This window comes from Agelaius tricolor, unplaced genomic scaffold (assembly GCF_023055355.1).
Source record: "Agelaius tricolor isolate 1412-34295 unplaced genomic scaffold, bAgeTri1.0.p SCAF_1, whole genome shotgun sequence".
NCBI lineage: Eukaryota > Metazoa > Chordata > Aves > Passeriformes > Icteridae > Agelaius > Agelaius tricolor.
Window position 1 is genome coordinate 59170213 of NW_027269261.1, and position 25050 is coordinate 59195262.

General features: G+C 40.8%; 1 long non-coding RNA gene across 1 annotated transcript in view; it reads right to left on the minus strand.

Annotated features, from left to right (window-relative positions):
- LOC139590781 (uncharacterized) overlaps positions 1 to 20831 on the minus strand; it is a 32561-nt gene extending 11730 nt beyond the window's left edge. Inside the window, exon 1 of the long non-coding RNA XR_011679442.1 lies at positions 20777 to 20831. This is a non-coding gene — a long non-coding RNA (uncharacterized lncRNA). The remainder of the gene's footprint in view (positions 1 to 20776) is intronic.
- Positions 20832 to 25050: the final 4219 nt, after the last annotated feature.

The window sequence follows — 25050 nt, forward strand, 5'->3', positions numbered from 1 at the left end:
AAGGTTTGAAAGTTGGCATCACTGCGGGAGGATTTTCTGAGGAAGCCAAAAATCAACACTAAGGCAAAAAACTTTATTATGTTTCAAACTGTTCTTCCAAAGCATGGGACAATATAAACACTCAAAATAAATGCATATTTTGTCTAAAGAATAGATTAAGAAAGAACTGAATTTGTTTCACTGCCACTTCCTAGGAACTCTGATCCTGATGTTATCTCTTGCACAGAAAATTTTATCTGGAGCAATTCTGTTTAGAAAACAGAAGGCTGTGGAGAGAAGTGGTAGCCTGTCTACCTGCTTCCAGGTTTCAGATGCCAACTGCCCCATCTGCTCTGGTTTCTGGTTACAACTGGCTCAGCACTCTCAAGCTCCTGGAGGCCAAGAACCTCGATGGGAATAGCACATTACCCTGACAAGTCCTTCCCTTCCCCTTCAGATGATGAGCCAAGACTCACAGCAAATCAGCTTTTGTCAGGCTTTACATTTACGGCAATTCCATTTTTCCTCATCTTTTTTCTCAGTTCATAATGTCATGCATCTCCATTCATGATCTAAGGCACTGGTCTAATACTATTTGATTGTGACCATGTAGATCAATAGTGATGGAATCACAGAACTGTAGAATGTTTAGACTGAGAAAAATCCTTTAAAATTATTGAGTTTACTGCAAACCTAACACTGGCAAGTCCACCAACAAACCATGTCGCCAAGTGCCACATCTGCAAGTCTTTTATATCTTTTAGATCACTCCAGGGATAGTGAGTGACTCAACCTCCCTGGGCAGCCTCTATCAATGCTTGAAAACCCTTTAAGCAAAGAATCTTTTCCTGTTATCCAATCTAAACCTCCCTTGGGACAATTTAGACTCTTTTTCTTGTCTTATTGTTTTCTGCCTGGGAGAAGAGACCAACCCACACCTGGCTACAGCACCTTTCAGATAGCTGTAGAGAGTGATAAGGTCTTCCTTGAGCCTCCTATTCTCCAGGCTAAACAACCCCAGCTCTCTGGGGCGCTCCTCATAGGGCTTGTGCTCCAGACCCTTCACCACCTCTATTGTCCTTCTCATGACACTCTCCAGCACCTCAATGCCTTCCTCATAGAGAGGGGCCCAAAACTGGACACAGCCCTCAAGGTGTGGCCTCACCAGTACCAAGTACAAAAGGACAATGATTGCCTGATCATGCTGGCCACACTATTGCTGATACAGGCCAGGATGCCATTGGCCTTCTTGGCCTCCCAGGCACACTGCTGGCTCATGTTCCATGTGGTTTTCTGATGGGCAACTTTCCAGTCACTCTTCCCAGCACCCAGACTCTCATTTGTGTATTCACATAAGTACCATGGTACTTTTATAAATAATTGGGATCTTAGTCTCTCACCTCTTGCTTAGTTCAAGGAAAACAAAAAACATATCTTTTAAAAGCTGTTTCTCGCTGTAAGGGCTCTGTCCTGGTCATCACAGAACTCTGGAGCAACACACTGCATGACACAAATCTAGATGAAAAAATATATGGACAGCAGGACTGAGGAATCAAATGTACTGCAAGAACAGTGTGGATAAATGCTGTTTCTGCAGACAACATAGCAGGTGAACTTGCCTTAATTAATGATAAATTAGAACTGAGGATTGAGCCAACATCAGTTGCAAAGTTCCTAAATATATGAAAAAAATTTTAGAACATAAAACCCACTCAAAATTCAGTGCTTGTTCTGCTGTTGGAATGATGAAAGACTGAAATACAAGTGTGCAGACTTTAGGATATTTGTAGGTACTGTTGTGATCTGAACACCCCTGTGCTAAGTGTATCAAAATCCCATGGAGGTCTTTAATGGTTCAGCACAGTCCATGTCTAGTGTCCATAGTACTGGGCAAATTTAGCACTGGTATATTCCTAGTATGCAGGCTGAGGTTTCAAATTACTGACAAGTCCTTCTGCTTCTGTAAATGTGGTATTAAAAGTACCTTCGAATTCTGAGAAATATCTCCCTTTTTTAGGTTTGTCCATTCATTATACTGTGCCAAGGTTTCTTAGGTAAACTTGATTGACAGACACCCATCTTTATCCTCTGCATGGCTAGAGGTCAGCACTGGTGGAAGGTAATGCTTTTTTAATTAGCTGCTAGGGTATTACATTTCCTTTGTGTTGATTGCCTGTTGCATTCCTGTGAGTCACTATCTGAAGAGACTGGTCTTTGCATTCACTGTTAAGCATAACACAGACAAGTGGAAAAGATTTTTACAGATTCATAGCAAAGATGTTCATAAAAAGTCTTGGATCTAGACAACCTCCAGGTTTTCCAGCAGTGAGTGTAAGAAAAGAAAACCAATAGAATTAAAATGATGACAGAACCAAATCCAAAGTCACTCTTTGCAGTCTGCACCAGGAATCACAAAGCCAAACTGCTGGCTATAATTTGTGGCTGTCACCTAAGGAGTCATATCCTTCACAGGTATAACTCCTCAGTTAGAATCAAAAGGATCAAAAAAATTCAGTGCAGATAGGGACAAGAAATTATCTGTTCAAGATGACAGCAATCTGTAGAATACCTTTGTGATTGGATTGATGTCTACCTAAAATCACCCTGTGGTAAAGGAGATTGTGGCAAGAACTCTAAAAATTTCCAGCAATCCTCTAATAATGTACAGGTATTTGTTTAACCAAAACAGAGTACATGGGAATATTTATACAAGACTGTTTCTAATAAGCTTTCAGCAGACTAGAGGTGAAGGGAAATCCCAAAAGAAATTGAAAGATGTGGCTTCCACGCAGATTCCACGTAGGTGAGCAATATGTTCTCCATGCTCCTAAAATTTATCAAGAGTAATTTTTCATCATACAAAGTAAAAATATGCAAAGTGCTGCTACCAGGACTAAGCTAGACCTATGATAAAAATTCTTGTGAGACTCCAAAACTCAGGGAGGTAGTCAGTCCACTGCAGTTTTAGGAGCAATAGCAGGTCACTAGGGTCACATAGTACTGAGAATACTCTTCAAAATGGGGTTCACCAGAACCGGTTTACTTAATATATGAATGAATGCAACAGCAACATTTTTTGAAAAATGTCCCCTTTCTTTTTTGGTTGGAACTTCCACATAGAAAATGTTATCATAACTAAGTACTTGCTCCTGGAACTAATTCAGTAAAGCTCTCTGTCAGGCAGGGACTCATTTACACTTAGATTATCCCAGTAATTCCAAAAAAGTGGAACAAAATGAGACCATACATTCTGTGCACATAAACAGTGAGATCTGGCCTCAGTCCAGGTGGTGTTATATCCCATGTAGAAGTATGTGCATAAGTTAGATGTAAACATTCATAAATATCCTTCAGTCTTCCCTTCAATAAGCTGACTCCATAGGTGTTTTCACTGAAACTGGGGAATTGCTATTTGGAATAACACCTCCAAAGATAATGTCCCAGTGAGGGGCAGAGGCATAGACTGATGATAAATTTTGCTTACACACAAATTAGTCTGTAAGTAAAGGAAAGGGCATTGCAGACAGGACTGGAAAGACTCTGAACTCTAGCTAGGTCTAGGGGGTCTCAGCCAACTTGGTAGCTACCTTTGAAGAAGACGAAACAAAAACGTGTAGTGATGCCCAGAATAATCAAATAATGATGCAAATGGGATGTTTTGAATCAAACCTCCAAGTTGTTCAAATAAGTTTGTAAATTGCTCTGTTTCCCTGAGCATACTCTGTGTGAATAATGTCCTGCGTTATGTGTCATGTGGGAAGACAAACTTCTGTAAAACATTCCAAAGTTTTATCGGAAGCTGAATCTGTTGTCTCATATTTTCCTCTTTTTACACATGCACATACACAGAGTCATAATCCTTATTAGCAGAATCTGTGTGGATAATTCAGGGTAAACCTCACTGTTGTGTGTGTATGTGATTATGGGAGAGGAAGACACAAAAGGGGGAAATAATATCTCTGGGTGATTGCTCAATATTTTAATAATATGGAGACTGTAGTTTTCAAAACATTAATTTATTACTTATGAAAAAGAAAAATATGAAGAGAACTGTTACTTAATTATCTATTCTCTATTTTTAATAAGACATTTTAGAATTTTTAATTTCTTTTTTATGGTTTCAGAAGATTATTTCATTGATTTTCCTACTACTCACCTTTCTAACCTGTCTGCTTTTGTACAGCATGATGAGAAGTAATATCTGTCATAGCAGTGGGCACTGATTTCTGGATATTTGGTTATCTTCAGTGTGCATGTACAGTGTTCAAAACATGGTGTTTTTAAATATATAATACAGGTTTTTTTTGAAGATGAACATAGACTCCAAGACTGAAGGCAGCATGTCAGTGATATGGCACTGGATTTTTTTTAACCTATTCTTTCTGTAGGGATTCTAATTTTTGAGAGTAGAAAAAAAAAGTTGTCTTTACTTTTCCATCACATTTAATTGACTTTTATAAACTGCAGGAGTCTTGCTCAAGATTTATAAACAAATACACCATTATGTTCCTCATTAGTTTGAAGAATACCTGGGTAAGTGGTAGCTGTCAGATATACAATAAGTGCCTCCCTCCTTTTTTGCTTATATAATAATCCCAGCATTCAAAAGACTAATCACTACACCCTGATCTACAAAGCATCTTATTTCCTTGTCAAATTTCTCTGCTGAGCTTAGCCATGCTTGTCAACTTCCCAGATCCCCCTTTCAATAACGGGTTTATTCTTAGCATCTTGCCAAAATGCATTCCTTGGGGTAAACCATGGAAGAGTGAAGTTCTAATTTCTTTATCTCAGCCAAGAAGAGGTTTCTACCTGTGCTCATGGGAAAGGTCACAGGCAATTTTGGTTGCAGTTTCTCTTGAAAGAAGGAAGTATGTACAGCTCATTGGGGGAGAGGAGAGGAGAGGAGAGGAGAGGAGAGGAGAGGAGAGGAGAGGAGAGGAGAGGAGAGGAGAGGAGAGGAGAGGAGAGGAGAGGAGAGGAGAGGAGAGGAGAGGAGAGGAGAGGAGAGGAGAGGAGAGGAGAGGAGAGGAGAGGAGAGGAGAGAGGAGAGGGAAATAAGAATAAAAATTAAGAAGAAAAATGATAAGAAGAAAAGGAAAATAAAAAGAAAAAAGAAGAAATATAAAACCAGGGAAAAGAAGGAAGAGAACAGAAAATTAAAAAAATGAAAAAGGAAAAGGAAAAAAATAAAAAGGAAAAAAGGAAAAAATGAGAAAAGGAGAAAAGAAAAAATGAAAAAAAAATAAAGAAAAGGAAAAAGGAGAAAAGGAGAAAAGGAAATGGAAAAAAAAAAAGGAAAAGGAAAAGGAAAAGGAGCAATGAAATTGATGAAGGAGCTACATAAACTTCTATGTTAGCACGAATGAAAGCTATAGTTCCTACAGAGTGCCAAACTGAATTTCAAAGATAGGAGCTGCCCTGTCCTCTAACCCTTAGTCCTTCTGGTGCTTTTCTGGTCAAAGCTTAACTTCCCCATGTCTTCCCTGGGGAAGACCTCAGTGAACACTGACGTGCCCAGCTCACAGCCAACACAAAGCAGAAGACTAGGCAGCTATACATAAATGACCATGGTTTATCTGTTCTTTGGATGTATGTGGCTTGCAGGTTCTGATGCAGCAAGAAGCACATGCCCCAGGTCTGTATCATCAGCAAGTTTAAACAAATCTACATTGCACTGAATGAGTATGTCCCTGTGGAGCAAGCACTGAAAGTGAGCATTTACTGATTTTCTAAGCATTGATTAAGTGAATTAGGGATGAATTGTTAGATCCACTAGTGAGAGTCTGTCTTGTCCTTCACTGTAAAGGCTAGTAAACTTATTGATTTCACATTTTTGTCTATTCTCTTATGATGTTTCATTCATACAAAACCACTCATTTATTATATGTGCATATATGCAGTAAATGACCCTGTAAAGAGAACAGCAATCAAAAGGAAAAGCTACAGCATTTCAATAGTGTTTCACCTCCTACTTGATGTCTGTCATGGTTTCACACAGTAACTGCTGCATCAGTTGAACAACCTGAAGCACAGCCCTTAGCAAGATAAGTCTAAGATACCTTCCTTCCCCACAAATACACCTGTGGTACTTCCCAAGCCCACACTTTTCAGACACATTGCAGCAAACACAGTGCAGGATCTCCCAACTCTGACATGAAAAATTTTATTTTCTCCAGGTGACAGATTTGAAAGACAAAGCATATTGTGCTGCTGTATTTTTCTCTGCTTTCCAAGCTTGACTTACACCTTAATTTTTATACTAAATTCCTAAGCAGGTCCTGTATATTAGCTTACTAGATCAGAAACTATATTACTGACTTTCTCCACTGACAATAAAACAACCATTCTCCGCTTTAAACCCACCAAAGAAAAAGGAATTATTTTCAATAAACCAAATAATCCTGGATTAGATTGGATCAGAACTTTGCCATTTTACTCAGCATGATTTAAAATTATATTCACTGTATGACCAATTACCTACTTAAAAAATTAAGATGACAGGATTTTATAATCAGGGATTTGTGGTTTTCTACATAAAAATTACCCTCAAAACTTGATATTTTATTCTTCAGTAGGATGAGTCTAGCTGTATAGAGATCAAGGTAAAAAAAACAGGTTAATTCACAGTGTTTAGACTATGCATGTGTGGATAATGCTCCTGGCTGCCAATCCATTTTAAAAGGAGGAGACAAGACAAAAAGGCTGCTTCACTGCTGTTGAGGTTGGACAAAAGAGTGGTGCAGAGACAGAACAGCTCCTTCACAGCTAAAGACGATTCTCAATTGTCCCTCTCTCTCATTCTTATCTCCCTCTCAGGTTACTGCATTTTCTGTTCCACTCATGCCATTGCAGTAGTGCTGAGGACAAGTGAGATAATGCTTGGCCCAAATCCAGGCAATCATTTTGGAGTAATTAGTTTAGGTACTGCACACCCAGCCCATACTTTTTTTATTTTTTCAGGTAGGTATCAAGTTGCTCATATTACCTGATTACCTGCCTGCATGTGGATGGCCAGCCCCAAGGTGCAGGTAAAGCTCGTCCCCAGGTAGCAAGTGAAGGTTTAATTGAATGCATCAGTTTGTTCTGGGAAATTTGGCTCTGCTGCAACCACTTATTTTTCCTCATGCTGCTGCATGCAATCTCCTTTTTGCAGCTCAGTCCTTTTGGAACTTTTAGCTCGAGAACATAGTCTGTGTTGTGATGACCTTGGAGCTGCTGTTAATTCTCACATTGTATTTTTTTGTTCCTCCATTTATTTGGAGAGCTGGGAAAGAGCAGTGTATGTTTTTAGGGCTGGGCAATTTTTTGTTCGAGAAACCCTGGGCTCAAGCAGCTGGGTGTACACTTTTCAGGTGGATGTGAGGGTTTTTATAGGTACACAAACTGCACATCCCGTGTCTTCCCACTGCTTTCATGGAAATTCAGCAGTTATGGGTCAGAAACACACATTCAGTTCACACATGAGAAATGCTGCATAGACAGAGGATGACTGACATTGGCATGCACTGATGGCCTCCTTGCTTGGGCAACATTTTTGCACCTTTTATTCTCTCCCTGTCCCATCCACTGATTTCTGATCAACCTTTTGCCATGCCTCCCCATGCACCCCTCTAGCCCAGGGTTTCTTTGACCCAAACTCCTTTCCTGAGTGTACCTTGAGCAGCAGCAATGTCTTGCCCATGGCTCTTTGCCTACACACCTGCTCCCTGACCATGGATACCCTTCAAAGGCCAGGGAAGAGCTATGTCTCCAACTTGTTCTCACCTCTTTGCTACAAATGTGAGAGGGTGCAGCTTTAGGCCAGCTGTGAAGGTAGCCTTGGGCTATAGATATATTTCCAACAGGAATTGGTGTGAGGTTGCTAACAGCTTCACAAAGACAAGAAAAGAGCTAAAGAACTGTTGGATGCTAAAGGCTTCCAGCCAATACTAGCCTGGATCAGATACAGATTGGCAGCCTTGAGGTGCATGGCTCCAATTTCCCATTACCAATTCCCCTGAGCTGCTCAGGCTCCCATGGTGAAAGCTCTAATTTAGGAGAGATCTTGTAGGTCTGCCTTGTTTTTTTCCTCTCTGCTTTGTTTCCAATTTTTAGCAGCAAGTCCATGAAGCCTTGCAGCCAGACGCCCACTGGCTCTCAGGTGAATGTAAGCAGGCATCCCGAGAATAGTTCCGCTCAAGACCCAAAGATGCAGTCACTATTTAAATTCCTGGAAATCAGAGCAAATAACAGTATTCCAGATGCATTTCACCTGGCTGATTAGCTTTGCAATCAGCGCGTGAAAGAATTTGAACTCGGCAGCTACTCACAACTCCGACTAGCATAACCCAGGCCACGGGAATAAAACAGTGGAAAGACAATTACGTTCCTTTATACAACTGATTGCAAGGAAAACTGTCAAATATATTTTCAGTTAGAATTTGATTAAAATTTGGGCAAAGAGACTAAAGCTATTCTTGCAAGAAAAGGTAACTATGTGCATACAATACTGTTCAAGAGGCATGTTGATAATTCGGTATTACTTGATTTCTTTAGAAGAAGGCCAGGCTCTGAGCTGGCATTAAAAGATTATTTCCTTCAGAGTTGGCAGAGCTGTGATGATTGCAACAGCTGAAAGTCTTGCTCTGCTCTGCATCAGTGCTGTTATAATTACTGTTTTCATCCAGTAAAACTAAGTAGATCAACATGGTCACGGCTGGCTCCAGTTTTTCAGCAGCATATCAGAAACTGGATGCCACTCTCCTGTGGACGAGGGTCTAGGAACAGGCTCCTTCTGACGGTGGAGACGGTAGGAGAAAAAGGCATGTTTAAAGTGGAGAGATGGGGGGATCTGCTCTTCCTGCTGCCCTTGCAACAACCAAGGGAATAAAAGGGAAGGAGCATGGCTGCTTCCAAAGAAACTGCACAGTCCTCATGGCCAGCAGTACCTGCACCCACATCTTTGCCCTGTGCCAGCCCCAGGCAGGCAGGTCCCAGGGGAGCTTGTGTGGGCCCAGGCAGCCCCTCCAAGACATCATACCCCTACCTATGGACCAGCACCAGCTGGATGAGCATACTGGGAAAACATTAACATCATAGAGGTGCCTTCATCCCATGTTGGGTGTTCTGGGCTCTCTTTATAACTGAGGCAAAATGGTGAAGCAGGTTCCTGGTATTGCATGCAAGGCCTCAATTTTGCTACTTTTTTCTAGAAAAACGAATGCTGATGGTTTCTCTATTCCTTTGTCTCCTTTCTGAGCTCTTTCAGTTTTCTTAAGAATCCATACAAATGCATTTGGTAGATGCCTTTTACTTATTTTTCAGATAATGGTGCTATATCTGAAGCACAACTAAGAAACATCAGGATGAGTGCATGGGCCAATGAAGAAATCTAGAAAAGCTCAAAAAATGATGAAGTGAATCACCTTGCCCTCTATGGCATGATAGCAAGTTAAATTAGTTAACAAGGTAAGACAAGGATGTGTAGTTTAAAAAAGATAGAATTAGCAGTGAATAATCCAAGTTTTGTCACTGATGCTAAGAAAAACAGCAATATTATATTTTTTTCTCACCAAAACCAGTGTTAGCTTTAGGGAAAATATATTTCTTGACAAATAATCTGAATACAGTAGTATTATCTAGATGCTATTTTGGATACTTATGACATTAATATTAATGGCACAGGGGTGGCATTAATAATTGCAAGCAGTTTTCAACTGCTTATAAGGATATAGTATCATAACTGAATTTGGTTTTGTAGCAAGTTTGACAGTCCAGAACACTATATTGCATATATTTTACTTTTTTGCTAACCTATTATTCTTTGGAGAGATGAGAAAGGGATGTAAAAATCATCAGACAGAAGGTCTGACAAACCATTCATCTTGACACCCTGTAAAGATAATTCTCAGCCATGTAAGATGGATATTGAAGAGGTTCTAGCAGATAAACAGACTGACAATAAAAGTCTCTAGAGAAACATTGACTTCCCACCATTTCTAAAGAAAGAACAGATTACAGAGAGCAACTGGTTACACAGGTGGACCATCTTCAGCACACTATTTCAATCTCACTGTTGCCCCTGAAAAGAATGAATTCTGTTATTCCTGAATAAGGGAAGTCATAGACAAATGTAGGTTTGGTCAGGAAAGCACTAAATAAAACCAAAATTTTGTATTTTAAAACCAGACACAAGAATAGATTAGAAGTTTTCCTGTTGGCTGAAATGTTCAGAATACATTTGAAAGAGAAAAGAACTGTGAATAGACAAGCACACTCTGAGGCAGTGTTAATCTCTGATATCTTCATGGCAGCCTGGACTGAAGCTGCCCCTCAGACCTGGAGAGGAAAATGTTGTGCAGCCTTAGGAACTGTATGAATGAAAAATTGTCACCTTGCGAGTTACAGTTCTTTCTGTATGTTTTTCATTTGCTGGAAAAAAAGAACCTCACAGTTACTTGCTTATGGTCCATATTTTGAAAATGGGATAGGGAAAGGTCATCTGTCACCTTCTGTCCATTTGCTGTGTAAAAGCAAAAGCAGCAGATTCACAATGCATTATTTACTGTACTCCTGTCTCCACTCACTCATCAGCATCCACATCCCATATAGCTTATGCAGGGTATATGAAGAGACTCCCTTTAAGCCCAATTTTAGCATGTAATCTACCCATATTTTAAAAATGGATCGTTCTTTTTTTCATCTGAGTATATGCTGTAGGGAGGTTTTGGCCACTTTTCAGTTTCTGTTCATTTTTTAAAATCTGGAATTAATTAGCAAACCTGGGAAAAAGCAAAATTAGGATGCTTTGGAGCTAACTCAGTCATCAGTTTGACAACGAAGCAGTGCCTGCTCCGACAACTTCCTACGCCTTCTGTCCTAAATACTTTCTCCACTGCATTTTCTTCAAGGAAGTCATCTCATTTCATCAGTCCAATATAAACATGACTCCTCTCCTCCTTCTTAGGTCAGAGGGAAGTATTTAATGTGCTGGAACTTACCAGCACTAATTACTTTATTCTTGACAGCAAAAATTTTGACAGCAGAGCGAAATGGAGGAATCTCGTGCATGTTTGGAGTCATTAAATGTGTACCCAGGCACCTTCATATCTACAATTACCAATTAAGAAAATCCTGGCAGAGTACAGAGGAAGCTTGCAATCCAATTCTGTAAATATTCATCCACGTGGGAAGGGCTGCACAGCTGAGTGGCCTCAGTGAGTTTACTGCCAATACCCATGTGCATAAAAAGTTCCCTACGTGCTTAAGCTCTTGCACGAATCCTAATCTTTGCCTGTGCTGTTTATAAGTGTCTGATATGAAGAACAGTTCTGAGGCATTTCATCACTTGTCAGATTTTTTGTAAATTATCCTAAGTTTTCATTATTCCAGTAGTTTCCATGTTTACATGTAGACACAGCAGATAGGTCATGGTATTTGACTTTGCACTTCTTTTTTAATTAGTTTTGCTGACCAGGGACCCACTGTTGTTGAAACAGATGTTGCAGCCCAATAATAGCTCTCAGCTGCCAAGAGCAAACTGTGGAACTCAGCCCTTGCCATGCAGAACAAATGAGTGCAATAAGGGGCCCATGAGCTCCAGATAACAGAAACACTCCACAACATGTGTGTTTACCCGCTCTGTCTCAAGGCACATAAAATTTAGCATACACAGGCACACAACATATTTCTCTTTCTCATTTAAAATATAACAAATGAGGAATTATTTCTCCAAAATATAGATAATGCCACAGAATGCACACATTCTTTTTGTTCCTTTGTCTTGCATATTTTTTTTACTTTAATCTCAATTTGGCTTTGAGTCACATGCAGCACAATCAGACAGGCCCTTCCAGACTTGAGAAGATCGAGCGAAACTCAACCTGAGGACTCAAATCAAGCTTCCAACCAGTCAGGCACTGAAGGAAACTATAACACTTACTCTCAGAAATAAACTATAACACTTGCTCTGTGGCAAAAATTAATTAGCTACTCTATAAACACACTGGCTTTTCTTTAGAAGGACTGAGGTAATCAGCCAAAGTGATGATGATCCTAAATCAATATCCTCTCCTCGATGATAACCAGACTCTCTTTTTTCTGTCTTACATATTAAATTATTATTGCCCAGCCCAGTGTTTCTTTGTAACCTGCCTAAGCCCTTCATGCTGTGTCTTTCACCTAAGAGTTAATCAGTACTATTAGTTCTTCTTCTGTATAACTCATTTCATAATATTAATATTACATAGATCAGGCACAGTGTTGATCTCTGGACATGTCTTTGTACCTGTTTGTCCTTCAACAAGAGCATTAGTATCTTTCTTAGGTTGAATGGTTGAATGGTATATTAATTTATTCTTAGACATATTGCTATTGTAGAAAAAATGCATTTCTGTAAAGATTTCTAGCCCATCTGCAAAAGTAGGAATGTCAGTAGGCATGGCTATTTAACAACAGGAGAAAGCAGCCTTGAAAAAAATGATGCTTATGCAGTGCTGGTGGAGAGAAAATTAGGCAACAGCTTATGGTGTAACATGGTGTAAAATTCCAAAACAAACCAAGAACCCATAATTCACATAGTTACAAAAATCACATCCACACAAAGTCTCAGGTAAGGTCCAACTTGGGAAATTGTTCATTTTTTGGTATTTTATTTTCTTTTGAATGTCACTGTAATTCATTCCAAAAATTTTCTGGGATCTCAGCATTATTATTTAAATCTATCAGAAGTGTTTAAAGCAGGATGAAGAAAGGCCACCCAACAAAGACCCAGCAAAAGGGATAAATCCATCTTCCGATCCTCTCTCCCCAACTCATCCCTTGTGCCCATGCAACCACAGCTTGACTGGCTGCTTACAAAGGATTTAGTCAGACCAGCAGCCTACCCTGGCTCACCCAAAGTCTCTGAGGACAGCATGAAAGGAGCACCAGCACAGGCAGCCAGAGGAACCATTCATGGGGACACCTTTCTCTGCCAGGGTGTCCTTGGTGCTCAGCAGTGACAGGAACAAGCTGATGAGAACTCAGCTGAATGAGGAGTCTGCTGTTTTCTTACATCCCCTGCAGCTGAAACAAGGTGGCATCAATATTTGTATATCCACTAGATCTGTGAGATCCTGCTTTCAATGAGCATTTTTGGGCACAGTAAAAACAGTATGAAAAGAGAAGGATTTATAAAAAATACTGGCTCAGGAATCTTTCTCTAACATATATACAATAGATAATTCTGTCTAGTAAACCAAGTACCTTGTAAATTAAAAAGCTTGTTCAGTCCTGGTCTGAACAAAGCACAATTGACCACATAGACCAGAAGTCACACCCTTTCTGCTTCTCTTGAAAAACACAGTTTTCCCCGCTCACAGTGACTGGCAATGCTGCTCCAAAGATCATTTCTCAGCCTCACTGTTTTGGTCATGTTTCAGTTGTCTCTCTTTGCCTCTCTGCCTCATCAAACAAGCTAGCAGGCTTCATTTCACACCCACTTGTCTTGGAGTCAGCATGGAGAGCTCTCTGTTTTGAATTTTTTCATTTGTAAGCAACCACATCTGTATGACTCCTGACATTGGGAAGAGTTTGCTCTAAACATCCACAAAGTCAGTTGGTTTCAGACCTTTTCTTAAAACTCCTTTGCCATTGTGCTTATGGCAGAAACCAGTAAGACTTCTGATGGTCTGAGACCTCTGCTCAGCTGTCTGACAGACGTGCCACCACTTGTACTCCCTCTGCAGGGCCTCTATCCTATGGTCCTTAGAACTTCATACCACAGTCTTACATTGGTGACTAAGTCTTAAGTTTGTGACAAAGCTAACCAAGGGTGCTCCTGCTTTACCCCAGACTTAAGCAGGAATGAGCTCCAGATCAGTAAAACAATGTAGTCTAGTTTGTAGTAGCTTCCCAGACAGAAGGTGCCCATGAATCCCTACAAGCCAGATCTCTTTTAGCTAGTCCTATCTTCAGCTCCCAAAGCACTATGCATTCTCTTCAGAGGACAATGGCACTTAGACAAAATTTTGAGACATTGGCATGGAAACAATCCCCACTCCATATTGTAAAATGGAAAGCTTTGAAATTAACTGTGGAACTTTCCACTCGTGCAACAATTTTCTCCACTGTTCTACAAAAAGGAGGAAACACCTTTTGCTTGGGAATGACTGCATACACACATCCCCTGAAAGAAAAAGAGTTAGAGGAAGAAAGAAAAAGGAAGGAAGAAAGGAAGAAGGAGGAGAGTGGAAAGGAGGTAAAGAAAAGAGAAATTAAAAGTATCCTGCATATATCTGAATGGCAAGAAAGCATTTGGATCATGTCTATAGCAGAGAGAATAAGGATCACATATCCAGAGACACAAAAACATTACTCTTAAGACAGAAATTATGATTCATTTTTCTGTCCTAAAAGGAAAGGTATCATTTGGCCTTCCTGCCAGCAAAGTAGACAAACTGTATTGCAGACATGTAGGTAGCAAAACAGTTTTGTCTTCCACTTTTATTTTGTTGATGGTTGCTGAGCATATGTGGAGCTGGGTCCTGGAGCATTGCAGCAGATTCGCTACAGGCTCCTGGAGTGGGCAAGCAGAGAGAGATCAGCATTGCATGCCAAGGTCGAGTGTTGGACTGTCATGCAGAGTAGTTTAACACTGTAATCTTAGTCTACCAGTAATTGGCCTACTGCTGGGGAAGTTTGACACAAATACCTGACTCTGCAGGCACATTTCTTCAGTTTAAAAAGCGGTAAAGGATGTCACAGGGAACATAATGCAGCAATATGGGAATGGGAATCAGTGTAAAACATGAGTGCAATAAATACTCATTTTTGCTTTTCTCTATCTAACATACAGAGCTGCAGCAGCTTTTAAAGGTATGTAACTTGTTTCTGCATATGTGGGCTTTTAAGTGCAAAATGTGCTCTTTATGTATATGCATTGAACAATTAAAAATCCATGCATTCTTGTGCGTCTTGCCTATTAAAAATGGATTAAAAATGAACTCAGCTTTCCTGCTTTGAGTGTAAGACAGTAACTAACTGAAGGCAATTATGAAGAATTCTCCTTTACTGGCAAACTATTCCCTTAATGTCTTCCTTGAGGCTTTTGTTTTTTTGGAGAGTCTTTTTTTTCCTGCTTGTGGAGCATCTGGAGGAGGTCAGCCCAGGAGCCAGATTTCAGTCTGGAGAGTAGCACAAGGCTGTTACAGGAAAGCAGTTTCCCTGTTCCTCAGAGAATTGTCTACATTCTTTTCTGCTACAGCGAGGTGTGCAGTCAGGCCTTTTTATCATTCTTCCCTAGCACTGTATTACAGAACTTCTGAATTTTTATATTTTGAAATCTATCCTGTTGCCCTGGTGCTGTTCCATTCCCAGTTGCTGGCATCCATGAACACATGTAATAAAACCCAGGAGATATTTTCAAGGACACTTGTTTTTCTTCCCTGAACTGCACTCACAATTGTAAAACCTTCCTTTTCCCTCCTGGCTCTGCCATGGTTTCACAATACATAAGGAAAACAGTGATTTAAAAGCATCTTTTCATTCCAGCATTTTCTCTGCCCTGCATGCCACGGCCAGCCAGAAAAAAAGCCAAAATTCTGAGTTTTTCCACCAGAAGCAAGCTGCAAGACCACTCTTAATTGCAGAGAAGGATTGAGCAGAAAGAAGCCAACATTTCAACTAGAGGTAAAATCCCTCAGTTAGGTTAGAGGGGCATTTTCTGCAGAAATTTTGGTGAAGGTTGTATTTTAGGCATAGTAACAAGGAAATGAAATGTATCATCAAGAATAAGGTGGCAAAGGATCTTGCACTTGGGTCCCAACAATCCCAGGCAGACCTACAGACTAGAGTGGTGGATAAAAACCTTGGGGTGCTGGTTGACAGTGGCTGAACATGAGCCAGCAGTGTGCCTGGGGGGCCAAGAAAGTCGATGGCATCCCAGCCTGTATCAGCAATAGTGTGGCCAGCAGGAGCGGGGCAGTCATTGTCCCTCTGTACTTGGCACTGGTGAGGCTGCACCTCAAGTACTGCATCCAGTTTTGGGCCCCTCAAAACAGGGAAGAATCCGAGGTGCTGGAGCATGTCAGAGGACAACACAGCTGGAGAAGGGTCTGGAGAGTAAGTCTTATAAGGAGAGTCTGAGTGAGCTGGGGTTGTTTGGCCTGGAGGAAAGGAGGTTCAGGGGAGACCTTATTGCTCACTACAGCTGCCTGAAAGGAGGGGGTAGCCAGGTGGGGTGTTGGCCTCTTCTCCCAGGTAACAAGTGAAGGGATGAGAAGAAATGGCCTCAAGCTGCATGAGGAGAGGCTCAGGTTGGACTTCAGAAACAGCTGCTTCACCGAAAGGGTAATTAAGCATTGGAATAGGCTGTCCTGAGAGATTGTGGAGTCACCATCTCTGAAAGTGTTCTAGAAAGACTGGATGTGATGTGGTTTAGTTGAGATGGTGGTTCTTAGTCAAAGGTTGTGTTCAGTGATCTTGGAGGTGTTTTCCAGCCTCAAAGATGCTATAATTCTATCCTATTCTAAGAAAATTCGGTAGGATTTCCACCCACCTCCACCCCCCTCCTCCAGTGCCCATCAGGTAAATGTTTTTATAAATCAGCTATTTTTTCTTATTAGAAGTGACTTGATCTATAGAACATGTAGGCCTGGGGCAACACAGAGTTATGTGCAAGTTGATAGTTGAAAGCAAGGGAAAAGAGAGAATCAAAGGCAAGATGAGGAAAGTAGATAGGATGCTGACAGTTTATGTGGTATGCCTGGTGGAAGCCAATGGGTCTTTCAACATTTATCTAAACCATTTTTATTGGATTTTTGAATTAAATTAAACAAGCCATGTTTTGTTTTGGGGAAGGCACACTGATCTCACTGTCTCCATCAGACCAGCAGAATTAATCATAATTAAAATTTAAATATGAGAGATAGTCTCATATTAATTCTTGGAGAAATGATGTGCAGTTTTCCCTTCTGAAAACGGAATTGTTGTACCCATGTCTATTGATAAGTTTCTGTTGCACAGAAATACAGCATAGCAAAGGGGCTTCTTTTTTCTCTTCTACAGATCTCCCACAAGAGCCTGTCCAGCAGAACCACAGCCATGACCTTGCATTTTGGTTGTGCTGTTATGTCCACAGAGGGAGAGCCATGCTCAGGTATTGCCTTGCCCAAGCACACTACATGGGGAATAATGACATTAATCAATACTGCCATCCAGGAAATAGCTGAGAATAAAATATGACAAGAGGGTCCAAAGCTCACCCAAGAGGAGGTTTCAGTGTGCTGTCTGCTGCCCTGGGCTGCCCTCTGAAGGCTGAAGCTAAATCCACAGCCCTGGATGAAATGCATTGGTCTGGCCCCGAGCACATTGCTTGGAATGAAACTCCAAAGTTTTGCTGCTGGGGAAAAAACAAAACTAGGAGAGTGTAATTTGCAAAGATTTTCAAGGTAAAAAAAAGATAGCCTGAGGGGGACTGTATGTGGGGCAGCTGCTCCCTGTACCCACACAAAAAAAACCCCTTCAACTCCAAAGAAAAGTGAAATATCAAAAACTGTTTGCCTGATATACACTTTTTAAAAATTGATTGTAGACATTGTGAAAACAAAGATTATATTAAAGAAAATGTTGGCACGTAATTAGTAAGTTAAAGTGCACCATTCTGCTTCTTGTCAGCTTGAGGCTAAGAACAAGTTGGCTCTTTATAAGAAAATCTGACTCGTACTGCCCTGACGCTGTCCTTCCCTATGAGTGCATTGCTGAGGAATATCAACTGTCCACTCCACAGCAGGTACAGGCCTCTTGGCTCCTACCTACCTGAACACATCTCTAGCAAGGCTTTGTATATACTTACTGTGTTTACTCTTCATATGCATTCATAGTTTTCTTCATTCATGTTTCTCCTTATTCACATTTGCAAAAATAAAACATTTCAGCAACAGTTTGCTCATCATGAGGAAGGGAAACAAAGCACATATGTTTCAGCAGATATCACACCGGCTTATCCGCAGCCCACATTGCTGACCAGCTATTCCACACTATTAGAAACATGATTGAAACCATTAGTCCTATTTTAATGAACTCCATGTGTAACTTGAGTTTTTTCTCCTAGAAAAAATGTCTATCATATAATCATACACAACATAATTGAGATAAATCCCACTTTGGGCAATATCTCAAATTGTTGGTTTAAGAGAATCCTTTCTTAAAAGACATTTGTGAAAAATAAATACAATTACATATACATTATTGGTTCTGCTTATTGCTTCCAGTAGGCATTAGGAAACACATGTGCATTTGTGTTCATTTCTGCAATGATGCTCACAGCTACAGTGAATTATGGCATGTTACAGCCCCGAGTGTACTCTGAACCCAACTGCTTTCTCAGCCTGATTTCCTAAGGAAATGAGTCTTATATCAACATGAGATACTTCAATAACTTCTGAGCCCTTTGCCCTACATCAGCTAAATTTGACAAAGGTGATAGAGATCTCAGAGGTAGTAAAGCTCCCACTGTTGTGGGAAAACAGGTGGCAAGCTAAAAGGAAAATCTATTAATACCCTCATACTGGGTATGCTGAAGCATGACTTTGCTCCATACTGAACTTCAGAGCATCTACAAAGAGAGCCCAAATCCTGCATTAAGCACCCAGTCTATTAGAAAGCCCATCTTGAGTTTTGCGAACTACCTGCTTTTGTTTAAAAATAAACGATGAACTATCTTCTGGTGTGTTCTGTAACAAAGCCCTTTTTTCCTCCATTAATTTATCTGCCAAAATAAGATTTCTACAGTTTATGTGTACCTCTTTTGCACAGCCTATAGGATTAAACTAGTGATTCTGTTTCTGCACTATGTAGATGAAACTAAGGTGCAGAGAAGTTATAAATGTGTTCCCTTGATGTTTCTAATATTTGACACAGAAACTGGATCAGAAGCCAGTGATGTCTCTTCTGTCGAGTACAAGAATTTAATCCTCTATGCTTAGAAAAAATGATGCAGAAAAAATAAACCTTTAGAAAAGCCTCAAATATTTCTGGATTGAAAAAAAGTTTCCTATTAGCATTTGTCCATGTGGATGCAATTTTACTTCCTCTCCAGTCCCATCAACTCTGATACCAACCCACTACACAAAACAAAACAGTTTGAGGTAGATTTTATCTATACTTTCAAATGAAGGGTCTAGCTACTCACTGGTGAACACTACAGGTGAACTAAACCTTCTTGTTTTAACCCTAAAAAACACTACAGTCTATGGTACTGCCTGAGGCTGGCAGGTTCTTCCCCATCTGAATCCCAAGGCAGAGGAATTTTGATCAGAGGAACAATATTGCAGCTGGTGTGTAGGAAACACAAAACAGGATCCTGCATATTCTCTGTCCACTGTTATTTTGTGGACCAGTATGGGGTACTAACATGCCTATCAACAAAAGTATGTTATAAACAGCAGTTACAAGTCATGGATCCTATATGACAACATGAAGCCTGGTGGAAGTTGAAGTAAGACTCTTTTTCATGGAGTATACACCTTAATCTGAATGTCTAAATCAAACAAGCTTGAATTTCTCTGTTTTCAGTAGGATATTCTTTTTTCCCTCCTGTTACAGAAATAAATAACTTTGCAAAAGGAAACTATCTATCTGTAGATATCAGTCTTTACTGACAGCTGAGGAGGGAGACATGCCTGTAACTGTCTCTTAGTAGCCTACAGGTATCATGTTTGACATGTGAGGGCACAAATGAGTTCAGCCGCACATAAAACTTCTCCCTTAGTTAAGGTGCAATGTTCATTGAGAAAGAGGCAGTCTGACCAAAGCTGTGCACTTGTCAGCTGAGTATCGACTTTAAGAACTTGAAAAAATATTTCACCAGCAGTAGATAATCTGTCAGAAGATATTTATAATTCAGTATTTAACCTATTTTTTAAATTACCATGACTTGAATTGCATTAACTCAAACTGAGATGAGGCCCAGATGCCAGGCACTGTACAAACACCTAATAAGAAACTGTGACTGCTTTAACTCACACACATCCTGATCCTGCAAATGTTTAGGACTGTGTTTAACTTAACTACTGTCAGTATTAATGGAGTTGCTCAGAGAACTAAAGGTAAAGAAAAGAGACCAACAAGAGCCAGAGATTTAGAGACTGAAGTGTTTAGGTGTCTAATTCCCAATGGTCTCAAGATGTTAATGTGCATCTGGTCTTATACAACTTACTGACTTTAACAATTTTAAACAGACTCAAAGTAGGTGAACACATTCACATCCTTGTCTTCCATACCACTGAAAAGCTATTTCCAAAATAGCTCTTTTAAAATGTCTCTACATTAGCTTATATGTTCATTTTTTAACTGAAACACCAAAAATATCTGAATTGCACTTAGGTGCAATTTTCTTCAGTTTCTTTGAGGACACTGTGCAGTCATATCCCTAATGCCATTTGCTCAGCCTTGTCTTGAGATCTGTTGGTTACTCATCAAGTGAGTGAAATGCTGCTCTGTTCTACTGTGCTTATCATTACCCAAAGGAAATACCTTTGTTGCACTGAGGCATCAGGCAGGAGAGAGGCTCTCCCTTGCTACAGCCACTGCCCATAGCAGTATTTCAAAGATCGCTGTTGATTAAGAGAGAGGAGACTTTTCTTTCTGTTCTCCAATTCTCATTCCCGCCTCTCCCTTCTGGTGAGGCTGCAGGCTGAAGTCCCCCTGCTAGCCACATTCCCCCCTGTTTGCTTCCTCTCTTCTCTCACTTTTTAAAAAATAGAGTTTTCTTTCAAGTCCTCTACAGTTACAGTATTTTGGCCATCAAAGTCCCCTCCCAGCCATTTTCATTTACCTTGTGACTCTGACCCTTTGTAAGGCTGAGGATTTTCAGAGTAAACTGATCCCTGAGGTCCCCAAGGATGTTATTCTCATTTATTCACTCAGCCCTTTGAATGGAGCAGCCTGGGGTTGGCAGCGGTTCAGCAGCCCTGCATTCAGAGAGCACACAATCCTTTTTCTTTCAGGGGCCTTTCAAAATAAGGCCCAAGGTTTGCCGAGAAGCTTGAAGGTCTGTCAGTCATGCAGCAAGGTACATTTCACTCCCAGCCACCACTGAAAATGAAGAGCAGAGAAGGGATAAGAGCAAGAAGCCCACAGTGAATCAAAAGGACGATCCCTCAGATTATATCTTCCTTGCCAGTGTGGCATGCTCTGGGGACATCTGTGTCTGCTGCCACTGAGCCCCCCACCAACCTGGCAAGGGCCCTGAGCCCCAGGAGCAGGGCAGAGCATGGCCCCTACGGGAACAGCTGTACAATGGGCACCCCCTTTCTCCAGGTGCTCTGTGGGCTGAGGGAACACCTCCAGTGCCATCTGTGCATCCACTGGCGGTCATTACCTCTGACAGCTGGCCCTCCTTTTCGGGAGGGAAAAGGCCCCTTCTTTGCATTTTCATTGCAAAATGTTTGGGAATTGTCCCCTGGGACTGATAAGACAGAGACACGTCTGTGAGTGTCCCAGAGGGAGGGAGGGCTATAGGAAAAGGCTCATGGTTATGTACCACTGTACCTGCCAACTGGTGTGTCACAAACGGCTAAAATTACCAGCCGGTCAATTATCTGATTAAAGAGAGCCTTTCATTTGAGATTAAAAAGGAAAAAAAAAAAGAAAAAAGAAAGAGAGGGGAAAAAAAGAAAAAGGAAAGAAAAAGCAAATCCTGGCTGAAAGCACTACCTTTGCTAGGTTACCAAACTTAGTAGACATTGCGTTCTTTACTTTTTTACTTTTGGCAGTGATGAACAGCAGAGTTAAAAAAAAAAATCAAGGAACTTGGGGAGAATAAATATTTTGCATTAATCAAACATTTTTCTACATCTCATTCATCTAACACATCATGTTCTCATTTATCTCCCTTTTCACAAAAAGGCCTTATATTTTAAAAGAAAGAATGACTGCTCATTTTACATATTTCCATTTTAGTTCCACTGATTAAATAAGGAACCTTCTCCAGGAAAGTTATTCAGGTTTCATTAGTTTACAGTTGCCTTGGAATCCCTTCGAATTACAGCGAGCATAAATTAACATTCTGTCAGCTAACATCAGAAGTACCTCTTTAAGGCTCCTGGACTCAACAACGGCTGCTAAGGTTTGGGAATAAATGTACGATGTGCCGGGGCTTCACCAGCTGGTTAATGACCTGCCGCAGTAGTTATAGGGCCCAAGACGAAGCTGAGGAAGATTAGTTAATCTGGCCAGTCACTGGTGTGCTGGCTCGGAGTGCTGAGCAGCGTGGAGTGCATGATTGTAAACTTTATTGTTTGACCTCTGCTGAATTAGGAGCTGGGGTTTTGGGGAGGGAGAGAGGGAGGGGGCTTAATGTTTTAATAATAACGTTTCCAGCGTTTATCCTTTCCTGTTTGAGTAACTGAAAAGGTAATTTCCAAACACAAGAGTCAGCAAAACTGAGTCTCTTTCAAAAAATGCCGTGTTCTCTACTCACAAATCAAACAAATATGGTTGAAGCTGCAAATTATTCCTGCATTGCAACAGACAAAACTGGGGTCAAATGTAGTTGTTCTTTTTCATTCATGTCTGTTCACATGGTTCATCCTTCAACTGGCAGTCACGGAGCTAGAGATTAAACCCTCCACAGACTGCTACCTCTGCAAGCCACTAGCTCCAAAGGCCCTCAAAGTTCAATAAAATCTGAGACTTTCCTGGTCTCACCCATCTCCATTGCATTTGATTTCCTATCCAGGCAAGGTGAAAGAGTAACAGGAAGGGAGAGTGTTCATACAAGATTGGCATGGCTATGAAAAAGAATAGGTATGTTATTGTAGTTACAGTGCAGCTAAAATGAACTCCCTTTTAACACATCTTAAATCCTTTCACTTTCATGCAACTGTTTACTCTTCTACCCAACCAAGGGCATAGCGACAGTATCTCTTAAGTATGAAATATTTTTATAATGAAACACTCATCTTCTGGATTTCTTCATATGAAGGGAAAAAAGTATGTCTGATGTTAAACATATTTTCCTAGTTGGTTTCTGCTCTGGATAGAGGAAAAGGATTGGCAGAAAATATATTACCTTTTTGGTGTTATTCAAATTGTTACAAGTCCTGTCTCCTGTCTTTCCCATGATACTGACCAGTACCAGCTTGGGTGGGCATCTGTGGGGTGACCCACCTAATGGAGAAATTTCCTACAGTTCCAGGAGTTGGCTGCCTAGATGAAACTTCAAAGCATTTATAAAACTTCCAAAGTTCCATCATTAAGATTTTCTGTTTGAACTGAATGTTCCCATTAACTCTAGAATTTTTTTTTTAATCCTTCTAAACTGTTTGTGTTATGTTTCAAAATCTCCATGAATTTTAAAATAACTAAATTCATGGCAGAGTGCCTCCAAGTCACATTCAGCTGCCTTTTCATGCTGGAAGGATGAGTCTCAAATTTTAAACCCTTTGGTGCCTCCACTGTTACTGGCAGACAAATGCTCTGTCCTTCATCCCTGGTGCCCAGTGTTATCTTGATGTTCTCTGCAGCCCAATTGGCTAACACAGTGCCTTAACCAAACTGCAAGGACATGCACCCAACACAACGAGGGTCAAAACCAGAGGCTGGACTGCTCTTCTGATACTGGAAGGACCTGTATTCAAATCCAGCCTCCAGATGTCAAGATCCCTCTCACCTTCAATGTAATGTTCTCTTGTGAAAGGGTTGTCCATCTGCTGTATCTCCATTCTTTCTGTAAGAAAGGAGGTGTTTTGGTGTTATTTACACAAGAAGATTCTTTTCCAACTGAGTGGAGAAATGCACTTAGTTCTCAGGAGTCCCCTGCTTGACTCTTCCAGCTTGTTAGCCTAACTGTTTTTCCACTCCAAATATAGATCCTGGTGGGGTTTATTCCTTATTGCTTTACTCTGCCTCTGTCCTAATCTGGGCTGCTAATCTGGGCTGAGCCTCAGAGAGAGCTTTGTTAGGCTGGCTGTTGCCAGGGTGCTTGAATGACACCATGAAAAGCAGCAACAAGAACTTGCCAGAACACTGTCCTGTGAGCAGATAAGTTTAAAATTACTACTAGCAGAAGTATAAGGTATGATATCAGTAGCCAGAGAAAATGAGAAGTTGCAGGGGTTTATTTTACCTTTTCCCATCCGGAATGAGTGTTATATTTGGGATCAGATGCAACTCCAAACAATGAGGGACAAAAGTGCTTATAAAGATGCAACTAATGCATCTCATATTTTCTGGCTTGGGAAAGGGTGCATCACACATCTGATTTTCATAGCTTTCCCTGTGTTAAGATATGACTGTCAGAAAAATGCCATTCCATTTTAGTCCAAAAGCATAATGCTGTCTTGCTACTGCATGGACACAAACAGGCTTTTCAAACCCCTACCACAGAATCTGGGAGGGATTACCATCTTGTGCAGTGAGAAGAGTGAGTTGCAGTAGTTTAGAATCTTGGGCATTTAAAGGGAAGATCAAGAGTTGTTTGCAAGGTGAAAGAAAAAAAACAAAGGAGAGACAATTTAAGATCACAGCCACACTGTGGGAAAAGGAGAGGTTTTCTGTTACTGGGTAAACAAAGGGAATTCTAGGGAACTCAGAAAGAGCATTTAAAAGAGGAACCAGAACAAGCTCAGGGAGTGAAGGAAGCTGCATGCAGTGGAGATGAGGAGCAGGAGCAGAGTTACCTAGTGTGAGAGTCAGAGATGTGCTATGTGTAGGGACAGCTCTAGATTGGATGAAACTGGGGGGATACAAGCAGGGCCATGAGCAGCACCTGCACATCCTTCCCCTTCCCACCTGTTACACACATAGCTAGAGAGAGGGAGGGTAATGGCACCTCGGCACTCAGAAAGAGTCGCATGTTTATCTAAAAAGTGACAAACGGGTCCGAGACAGCAAAAAGATACCCTTCCTGTCCCTATTTTGTCCCTGTCATGTTTACATTGAGCCCTGCTCTTCTTCTGCCTCCTTTTGATTATTTTCCAGTCTGCCCCTTTAAAAACTCACTGAGTCCTCTCTGAAGCTGAACTGGCTGTGGGAAACTGAGATATTATAGAAACCCCTCAGTGACAATTTATTAATGTTACTGAGATGTCTACACTCAGAATAGAT